Source organism: Lynx rufus, unplaced genomic scaffold (genome assembly GCF_022079265.1).
Source record: "Lynx rufus isolate CCGP_SWC_20201006 ecotype Redwood Valley unplaced genomic scaffold, mLynRuf1.p SCAF_18, whole genome shotgun sequence".
Taxonomy (NCBI): Eukaryota; Metazoa; Chordata; class Mammalia; order Carnivora; family Felidae; genus Lynx; species Lynx rufus.
The window spans coordinates 21,704,855-21,714,171 of NW_025814832.1; positions in this window are offsets into that span (position 1 = coordinate 21,704,855).

A 9,317-nucleotide genomic window follows, 5' to 3' on the forward strand; every position below is an offset into this window, starting at 1 on the left:
ATTAAAGGATCCCTTTGGCAGATCCCCGCTCTTACCCAGTCGTGCATTACCAAAAGGAAGAATGAGCTGCCACGGTCAGGTCCAGCAGCCCCACACGAGTTGAGGAAGTCTACATGTGCACCATAGGTAGGCTCCATGCCTCCCTCACGCCCCAGAGTGAAGGCAGCTCCAGATTGAAATAGCAGGCTCACCACCAAGCCTTCCTTGCTGCCATCCCCCCATCGCGGGGTCGTCCCAGCACTGGGGGTGGGCCTTGACCCCCGTGTGTGCCTGCAATACCTTGTTCTCATAAATAGCCTCATAGTTTTACTGGATGTTTCCTGAACACCTGCTGACTCAGGACCCTCCTCCAACAGACACCCTATCCTGCCTGGTTCCTGCCTTGCTCTTGCCATCCTTCTCCCGGAGATGGGAGGCCCCATTGGCTGGAAGATGCTCTGTTATTCAGCGGGAGGCCACCATGCCAGCAGAATGCTAAGGATCTCCTACATCAGGGTTCCTGCAGCGGGATTCTGCCCACTTCACCCCTCTTCCCTTCATTCCAGCCCCACCCCTGCTTCAGACTGCCTGCCAGAGCTCACCCAACACCTCCTGTCTTCCCGCCAAATCTCTCTCCTTCTGCAGCATGTTAACTTAGTGATAGAACCAGACTACTCTGTCCATCTACTATGTGACCTTAGGTGAGTTCCTTCACCTCTCTGAACCTCATCTATAAAATGAGGATAACAGGGGGTCTGGGTGGCTCGGTCAGTTAAGCGTCTGACTCTTGGTTGCAGCTCAGGTCATGATCTCATAGTTTGTGAGATCGAGCCCCATGTGGGGCTCTGAGCTGACAGCATGAAGATTCTGCTTTTGGGATTGTCTCTCTACACCTACCCTGCTTGCTCTTTCTCTCTTTACGTCTCTCTCTCTCTCAAAATAAATAAACTTTGGAGCACCTGGGTGGTTCAGTCGGTTGGGCATCCAACTTCTGCTCAGGTCATGATCTCATCATTCCCGAGTTCAAGCCCTGGGTCAGGCTCTGTGCTGACAGCTCAGAGACTGGAGCCTGCTTCGGATTGTGTGTCTCCCTCTCTCTCTGCCCCTTCCCTGCTCATGCTCTCTCTCTCTCTCAAAAATAAATAAACATCAAAACAAATAAACTTTAAAAAAATAAAATAAAATATAAAATAAATTAAAATAAAATAAATAAAATAAAATAAAATAAAATAAAGGATAACAGCTTCACTGGGCCATGGAGAAAATTCAAGGCATGGTGTGCATCCTAGCCTGGTGCAGTGTCTGACAGATAGGGAGTGCTCCCTAAAGGCAAACTCCCTCCCTTCTGCCTCCTCCCACCCCAGATGGCCTGTAACTAGTCCTACCTCTCTAAATCCAGAGATATGACAGTGGTCATTAAAATAAATTTGTCACTTGATTCTATAGCCAGGTGGCACATGACAGCCATTAATTTTTCACATGAAAAATGGCTCTGCTAATTGAAAAACATCAAAAAGATTGAGGTTTACACAAATGTTCAGCTCCGTTTATTTTTTCTAATTTACTTTTCAGCAGTCAGTAAGAACTTAATGAGCTCTCATTTATGGCTTCCTCCCTATTTATAGATATTAGCGCCTGTGGTGTTCTAGATGTATATACTGAGAGCATTCGGCCTGCACTACACAGCCAGCAGGGAACAGTTACAATACCCAGGCGAATTCCAGATGGGAATTACGGCTCCTCACACACCTAGCTGATACACTTACTGTTCATCAGTTAAACACGTCAGCTAGTACCTTACATCAGCTGGGTTCTCTTTTCCTTTCTTGGCATAGATTTGTCTGTCTTGAAAGTTTTTTATTGTTTTATTTGGTAGGAAATGAAAGTCGGTAACGTTTATTGGGCAATTACTCTGTGCCAGGCCCTGTGCTGTGCCCTTGATGTGGATTGTCTAATTTTATCATGACACCACGCGGAAGGCGCCATTACTACCCCTGTTTCCAGAGGAGAGAACTGAGCTGAAGGGGGAGATTGGAAATTCAGACATCCAGGTCTCCCCAGGTCCAGAGCCCATTTTGTATTATTATATCTAGACGGCTGCGTTCTCTTTTCAGCAAGCAGAGCATCACTGACGAACTCTGCTCATTGGAGGAGGGAGATGTCGAGGAAAGAGGACCAGCCAAGAGTCAGAAGACCACAGTTCAAGTCCCACATCTGCCAAGAGTCCCCATGACCTTGAGCGAGCCCCTCACTCTCTCTGCCTCTGAGTTTAGAGATCTGGCGTAGGGGTGGAGCTGGAACACTGACACCCGCCCTTCTTCCTCTCTACCTGGCCAGCCACCAAAGACACATGAAAAACTAGGGTGTGGATTTTTTCTTTTTTTATAATTTTTTAATGTTTATTTATTTTTGAGAGAGAGAGCGAGGAGGGGAGGGGCAGAGAGAGAGGGAAACACAGAATCGGAAGCAGGCTCCAGGCTCTGAGCTGTCAGCACAGAGCCCGACGCGGGGCTCGAACTCACTCGACCGTGAGATCATAACCTGAGCCGAAGTCAGACGCTCAACCGACTGAGCCACCCAGGTATCCCAGGGTATGGATTTCTTAATGGCCAGCTTTGCACCCAATAACTCCCAAAAGAAAGAGCCCTCCGTCAAAGCTGGAAGGGCAAATACAATTGGACAGAGGCCAAAGTGGAAGCCTCCCACCTCCTCCCAAATTTAGAGCTTAGAACCCACAGGACAGGAGGACGTCTCTCCAGCCAGGCATGGGTTGAGAAAAGAGCTCTTTGGTTCCTGGGGTGGACAGGTCAAAAAGACAGAGTGGAGACACCAGGAACCCTGCCCACTAGTATAACATGACAAAACCAATCCTTGGTGAAGAAAAACAAGTAAGAGGGCAGAGAAAGGTACTCCCACAGCCTCACTCTCCTGAGCAGAGAGCCCTGATGGGGAAGTTCCCTCCACTACTGGCCAAGGTGGGCACTTGGGGAGAGAAAGAGAAAGAGCCCCTTAATTTCTTCACCTGTAAAAAAACAGGCAGGACCACTGAGGCAAGAAGCCTGGGGGGATGGACTAGAGTAACAAGGAGCAGAGATGGAAAGTGAATGAATTCCAGAGGTTTGCTGGTATCTGGCTGCAGATCAGAGCTGCAGTTGGGGAGAGAGTAGAGTTTCTGGTTTCAAGAAATGGAGGGTGATGCCCCTGGAGGATGAGTAGGAAGGGGTCTTATTCATTTCTGAGTCCTCTGCCCCCAGCATGGAAAGAGCCTGGCTCAGGGTCAAGGCAGTATCTGCTGAACGAACAAGAGAAGGAAAAGAACAGCTGTGGTTTCAGCAGCGTCCGGAAATAATAGGCTCACGGGGCTGCTGAGATTTGATTCATAATCCTTATGCAGGGAGGTTAGTTCGTGCTATACCTGTTCGTTCTGACCCCCAGTCACATAATTAACAGCCAAGGCGACAGCAGGCTCTATAATAGTGTTTGTGGGGAGATCATAGAAATTGAAATAATTCACTCAGGAGATCAAGGTGTTACAGCTCTTGCATTATCACAGACCTCAGGCCTTGAGAAGGTATTCAAAACTTAGCCTGGAGCCCTGGGCCTCTGACTCCCCTTCCAGTGCTCTTTCCCTGCACCCTCGGGCAGGGGCAGAGGCTGCTGTGGAGGCAGAGAGCTACACACAGCACAGGACTCTGTGATGAATGGGGTTTGTCACCTACTCCCAGCTTTGCCATCATCCTACAACCTCTGAATAATCACCATCCTCTTCTTAGGCTCCAAATAAATGCCAGGGATGGGCAGAAAAAAAGAGGAGAGGAGATCTAATCCCTCCCCTTTCCAATATTCCAAAATTCTGTTCTGCAGATCACTAATCATGGAAAACACTCCATAATGATAAGAGCTCTGAACTCAAATAAAATGGGAAACACCACATGTTATATCCTCTTGTTGACAATTCACAACTTGTTAACAATTTAAACACCCTGATAAGTCCTGCAGTAAAGAACAGGGGCTCTCCAAAATCATTCGACTATTTTTCTCATGCCATACCTATTTAATATTCCACAGAACCATGTCAGGGAAAGACTGCCATAAATTAATTTCAACAGCCACGTGGAGAGTGCCCACTCTGACATCAGCCCCAAGGACCAAAAGCTCTTTAATAGAACAGTCTATTGCTACAAGTTTCCTATGCGGCCCCATGAGCATCACAAATGCCCCGGTCAAGCCCCAGGCTTAAGGCGCCCATCCCCAAGACTACAGGCATGCGGAATGAAACTCACACTCACCATTTGATCTCTGGGCAGAAGGAGGAGGAGGCACGACTCGGGCTGGCTTAACAGAGATTTACTTCCCCGGCATCCTTTGGAATGGATATCCTGCATGATTGAGCCGGGCTTTGTTCAATTCTCAAAGCAATTTGCCAGGAGTGAGAAAGGAACGCTTAGTAAAGCAAGTTGGTCAGTCCTGGATGATTACTTCTTATTCCAAAACAATTACTATAAAGGTAAAATGGGTTATGTTGCTGTAAAAAATATGACTCTCTCCAAACAGTAACACATGAATTCCCAACCAGAGCCTCAAGGCCACGGCCAAAAGCAGGCCAGGCATAGGAAGTACGGGGAAGGCATTTTTGCCCTGTCAAACAGCGCTGGTTTCAAACAGAATGAGAACAAACTAGGGAAGGCTAGATAAGTGGAGGGGGCGGGGAGTGATGGGGTGCCCCGGAGACAAGTACCTACTTGGCAGCTGGAGCCCATCCCTACAGGGTATCCTGTTTCCTTCTACCCAAACCCCTAGTCTCATTGAACCTCCTAAGAGAATAGGGCTAAGCAGGGTTTCTCAACCTGGGCACTCCAGACATTGGGGTTGGGTAATTCCTTGTTGGGGCGGGGCTGTCCTGTACACTGTAGTCCCTGACCTCTATCCACTAGATGCCAGTCACACCCCCCACTGCCCCACAAGTCGTCTCCAGACATTGCCAAGTGTCCCCAGGGTAGGAAGTGAGGCAAAATCACTCCCAGTTGAGAACCCCTGGACTAAAGCAATATGGGCCAGGTCCCTGGATCTAGCACATCTCCAAGAGAACACTGTGCTCAGGACTGGCCTCTCCCAGACAGCAAAGGGGAAGGTATTCAGAGGCTGTCACTTGTCCAGGCACTGAGGAGAACAGGAGTAGCCTGAGTCCCTGGACATGCTGCCCAGTGGCTGGCATCCTAACAGTGCACCTGCTCTTAGTGGGCAGCCATCATGGGGAATGGAAGCCGACAGATGTCAGGGAGCCCTCCTGACAAGCCCAGGAAACCATCCCAGGGAGCCTCTCCCCTTTCCCTACCAACCATTCCTGTGCTATTGAAGAAAGGCAGTTTAAACTAAAAAGGTATCAAGGGGTACCTGTCTGGTTCAGTCGGTGAAGCACGTGACTCTTGATCTTGAGGTCATGAGTTCGAGCCCCATGTTGGGTACAGTTTATTTTTTTTTTAATGTTTATTTTTGAGAAAGAGAGAGAGAGAAGGGAAGGGGCAGAGATGAGGGAGACACAGAATCCAAAGCAGGCTCCAGACTCTGAGCTGTCAGCACTGAGCCCGACTGGGGGGCTTGAATCCACGAACCACAAGATCATGACCTGAACCAAAGTTGGACGCTTAACCGACTGAGCCACCCAGGCACCCCAAGTTTCCTTTTAAAAAGCAAGAAAAAAAAGTATGAGGCATCTGGGTGGCTCAGTCGGTTGAGCAGCCGACTTTGGCTCAGGTCATGATCTCGTGGTTTGTGGGTTCGAGCCCTGTGTAGGCTCTGCACTGACAGGGTAGAGCCTGCTTTGGATTCTCTTTCTTCCTCTCTCTCTGCCCCTCCCCCCCTCCTCTTTCTCAAAAACAAACATTAAAAAAAGAAAAAAGTAGGGACACCTAGGTGGCTCGGTTGGTTAAGCATCTGACTTCAGCTCAGATCATGATCCCGAGGTTCGTGGGTTCAAGCCCCACATCGGGTTCTGGGCTGACAGCTCGGAGCCTGGAGCCTGCTTCGGATTCTGTGTTTCCTTCTTTCTCTGCCCCTCCCCCGCTCATGCCCTGTCTCTGTCTCTCTGTCTCAAAAATAAATAAAACATTAAGAAAAGAAAAGAAAGAAAAGAGAAAAGTAGCAACGTGTCCCGGAAGACTCAGGGAGGCCCAGCGAAAAGAGCTTCAGGGTTCTTCCTCAAAAGGGATTGTTCCTCTAATGGCAACAAGTGACGTTGCTGTACAATGACCTCCATCCATTTCCCACCATTTACGACTAACCTCCCATCAGCATCAACTGCCTGTGGACAAAAAAAATGAGAGGACTGTCTTGGCTGGAAGTGGAAGCTGTGGTATGGGTTGTGGTGCTGACATCTACTCAAGGTCGTTCATTTCAGCGGCCCTCGTTTTCTCCCCACCCTCAAATGAAAACGGTAGCAATCCCCAACCTCACGCGGTCATTTCAAAGTTCAGCTGGGACAAGTGCATCCACGCACTTTGTAAATGTAGAGCACCGGGCAGATGCTAGTTGTTTCTATGAACTCAGGAGGTGTCATGAAAGTTGCAAAGCAGATCAATTTTAATTCACTTAAAAGTAGATGCTGTGCAGACATTTGCGGAGGAGAAGCCCGGGAAGGAATACCTGCTTTGAATACAGTGATTAAGAGCAGCTAGGAGAGAAGAAAAGAACGTAGGAGAGTGTTTTTAAGATTTTAAGTGTGAATATTAAAACACCTCAAACTCCTAGGTACACTGAGAATAAAATAGCGCTGCTCTTCAAAGTGGTCCTTTCTGGCTCTTTTTTTTTCCACTTCTTTAGACCTTTATTCTCTTTTTCCCCATTCACCTCATTTCCATTGCTGCTCAGGCACCTCAAATGCACTTAATTGTCATTGCCAGCCTCATCCAGAGCTCCTAAGAAGCATTTAACTGCTCATGGCACCATACCAGCCACTGTACCGAGAAAATTACTATTGGTGTGGGAGAAAGGGGGTGGGGGGGGAGGTACAGGGAGTGGAACGGAGGGGAAAACTGGACCGGACCGCTCTGAGGCTGTAAGTCCCAGACTGGATGTCCGAATCGGGAAGTGGGAAGAGAAACTACCATCGACGGGGCTCCCAGTGCCAGGCTCTCTGCCTCCAATCTTTACAGAACCCCGAGGAGGCCAGCGCTTGGTCCCCGAAGCACATTCCATGTAGTGCAGGCCCAGTCCTTGATTCATTCATTCAACCTGTGTGTTTACTGTGTGTTCTCTGCACCAGGCACTGGTCTTCTTAACCGTAAAAGCAAATCGAGAAAGTCCCTGCTGTTTGCCACACACTTTCTCTATATGTTAACTCATTTAATACAACTTTATGAAGAAGATATTAGCATTGCCATCCCAATTTGACAGGTGAGAAGATGAAGGCACAGAGTTAAGTTATTGTCCAAAGTCACACAACTAGGGTGACAGGCAGGCAGACCTCCCGAAGGCCCCTGATGGTCCCTGCCTCCTGGTATTCGTGCCTTTACATAGTCTCTCCCCTTGAGTGTGGGCTGGTCAAATAACTACTTGTAACCAAGGGAATTTGGCAAATGCACACTTCCACGATTAGGCTACGTAAGATTGTGACTTCCGTCTCGCTAGCCGACTGGATTTTTTTTTTTTTTAATTTATTTATTTGGACGCCTGAGTGGCTCAGTTGATTAGGCGTCCAGCTTGGTTCAGGTCATGATCTTGCACTTCATGAGTTCAAATCCCATGTCGGGCTCTGTGCTGACAGCTCAGAGCCTGGAGCCTGCTTCTGATTCTGTGTCTCCCTCTCTCTGCCCCTCCCCCGCTTGTGCTCTGTCTCTCCTCTCTCTCTCTCAAAAATAAATAAACATTAAAAAATTATTTTAAGTTTATTTATTTTTGAGAGAGAGAGAGTGAGCACAAATGGAGGAGGGGCAGAGAGAGAGGAGAGAGAGAGAGAATCCCAAGCAGGCTCCTCATTGCCAGCCTAGAGCCTGAGGTGGGGTTCAAACTCACAAACGGTGAGGTCATGACTTAAGCTGAAACCATGAGCCGGACGCTGACTCAACCAAGCCACCCAGGCACCCCTCCCCTGCTGGATTTGAGGAAGCAGACTGCCATGCTGGAGAGGCAGGCATAGTAAGAAACTGAGGGCATCCTCCAGCCAATAGCCCCCAGGAAACTCAATCCTGCCAACAACCACACAGGCTTGGAATCACATCCTTCCCCAGCAAAGCCTTCAGCTGACACCCCAACCCTGGCCAAAACCTTGATTGCAGCCTTGTGGAAGACACTTAAGCAACGACCCAGCTGCACTTTCCCAGATTCCTGACCCACAGAAACTGGGAGATGATAAATCTGTGTTATGTTCAACCCCTAGGTTTGTGGTAATATGTCACACAGCAGCAAATAACGAATACAACTTGTAAGTAGCAAAGGTGGGGCTTAGGCTCAGGGAATCTGGCTCCCAAGTCCATATCCTTCCCCCACTACACGACACTGCATCCCCTATCGTGTCTAGGGGGATATTCGAGGGCTAAGAACAATTTAAAATGTTGAATATTACAGGTCCCTCTTGAAGATTCAAATCGCATGAAGAGAAGTCTTACAGCAAAGAGGAGTCTTTTAACCTTGCCCACATTTACCTGATCACATAACTCTGTTCACGAGACACCTGTAGCCTTTTCCCAAACCAGGATCCCACAGAAGACATTTTGGGAAAATCCTGAGACAGGTATACTCCCTTGATTTTGCAGACGAGGAAACGGAGGCTCAGAAAGGCTAAATAATTGTCAGAAGTCACACATAAAGGTGCTGATCCTGGGCAGTGGAGAAGAAATAGGCTGAAGGAAGCATCAGTTGGCGGGTCATTGTGCACGACTTTAACCTCAACCCATCAGAATGCAGCCAGCCCCCACAGCTCAGAAGCCCTCAGGGCCCAGATGATGTCACCTGAGCAGTGGGAAAGAAGGAAGTCTCAACCCCAGTGGCCACTGCTGCAAAGTGAGTGTGGTGAGAAAGGCTGGGTGGGGAGGTGTGGCCTGGTGAGCAGGGGAGAAGGCGTCCTGGGACCTGTGTCTGGGCATACGCAATCACAACTTTCCTACCTCTTCGCTTTGCTTGGCCAAACGGGACCTGAGTCCCTGCAGGTGCTGCCAGAAATGAACTGGAGAGCCGCTGTCTTCTTAAGCTGAGGGGCCATCCAGAATCATTCCCTGTTTGAGGCAACTTAGCATCATCACACCTAATTAGTTCACCTTTTCAACAGACCCTAAAGAAACGAGGGGAAGGACAGAGGAACATTACCAAGTGGCTACACAGTTCCATGCTCTCTTCCCTCCCCC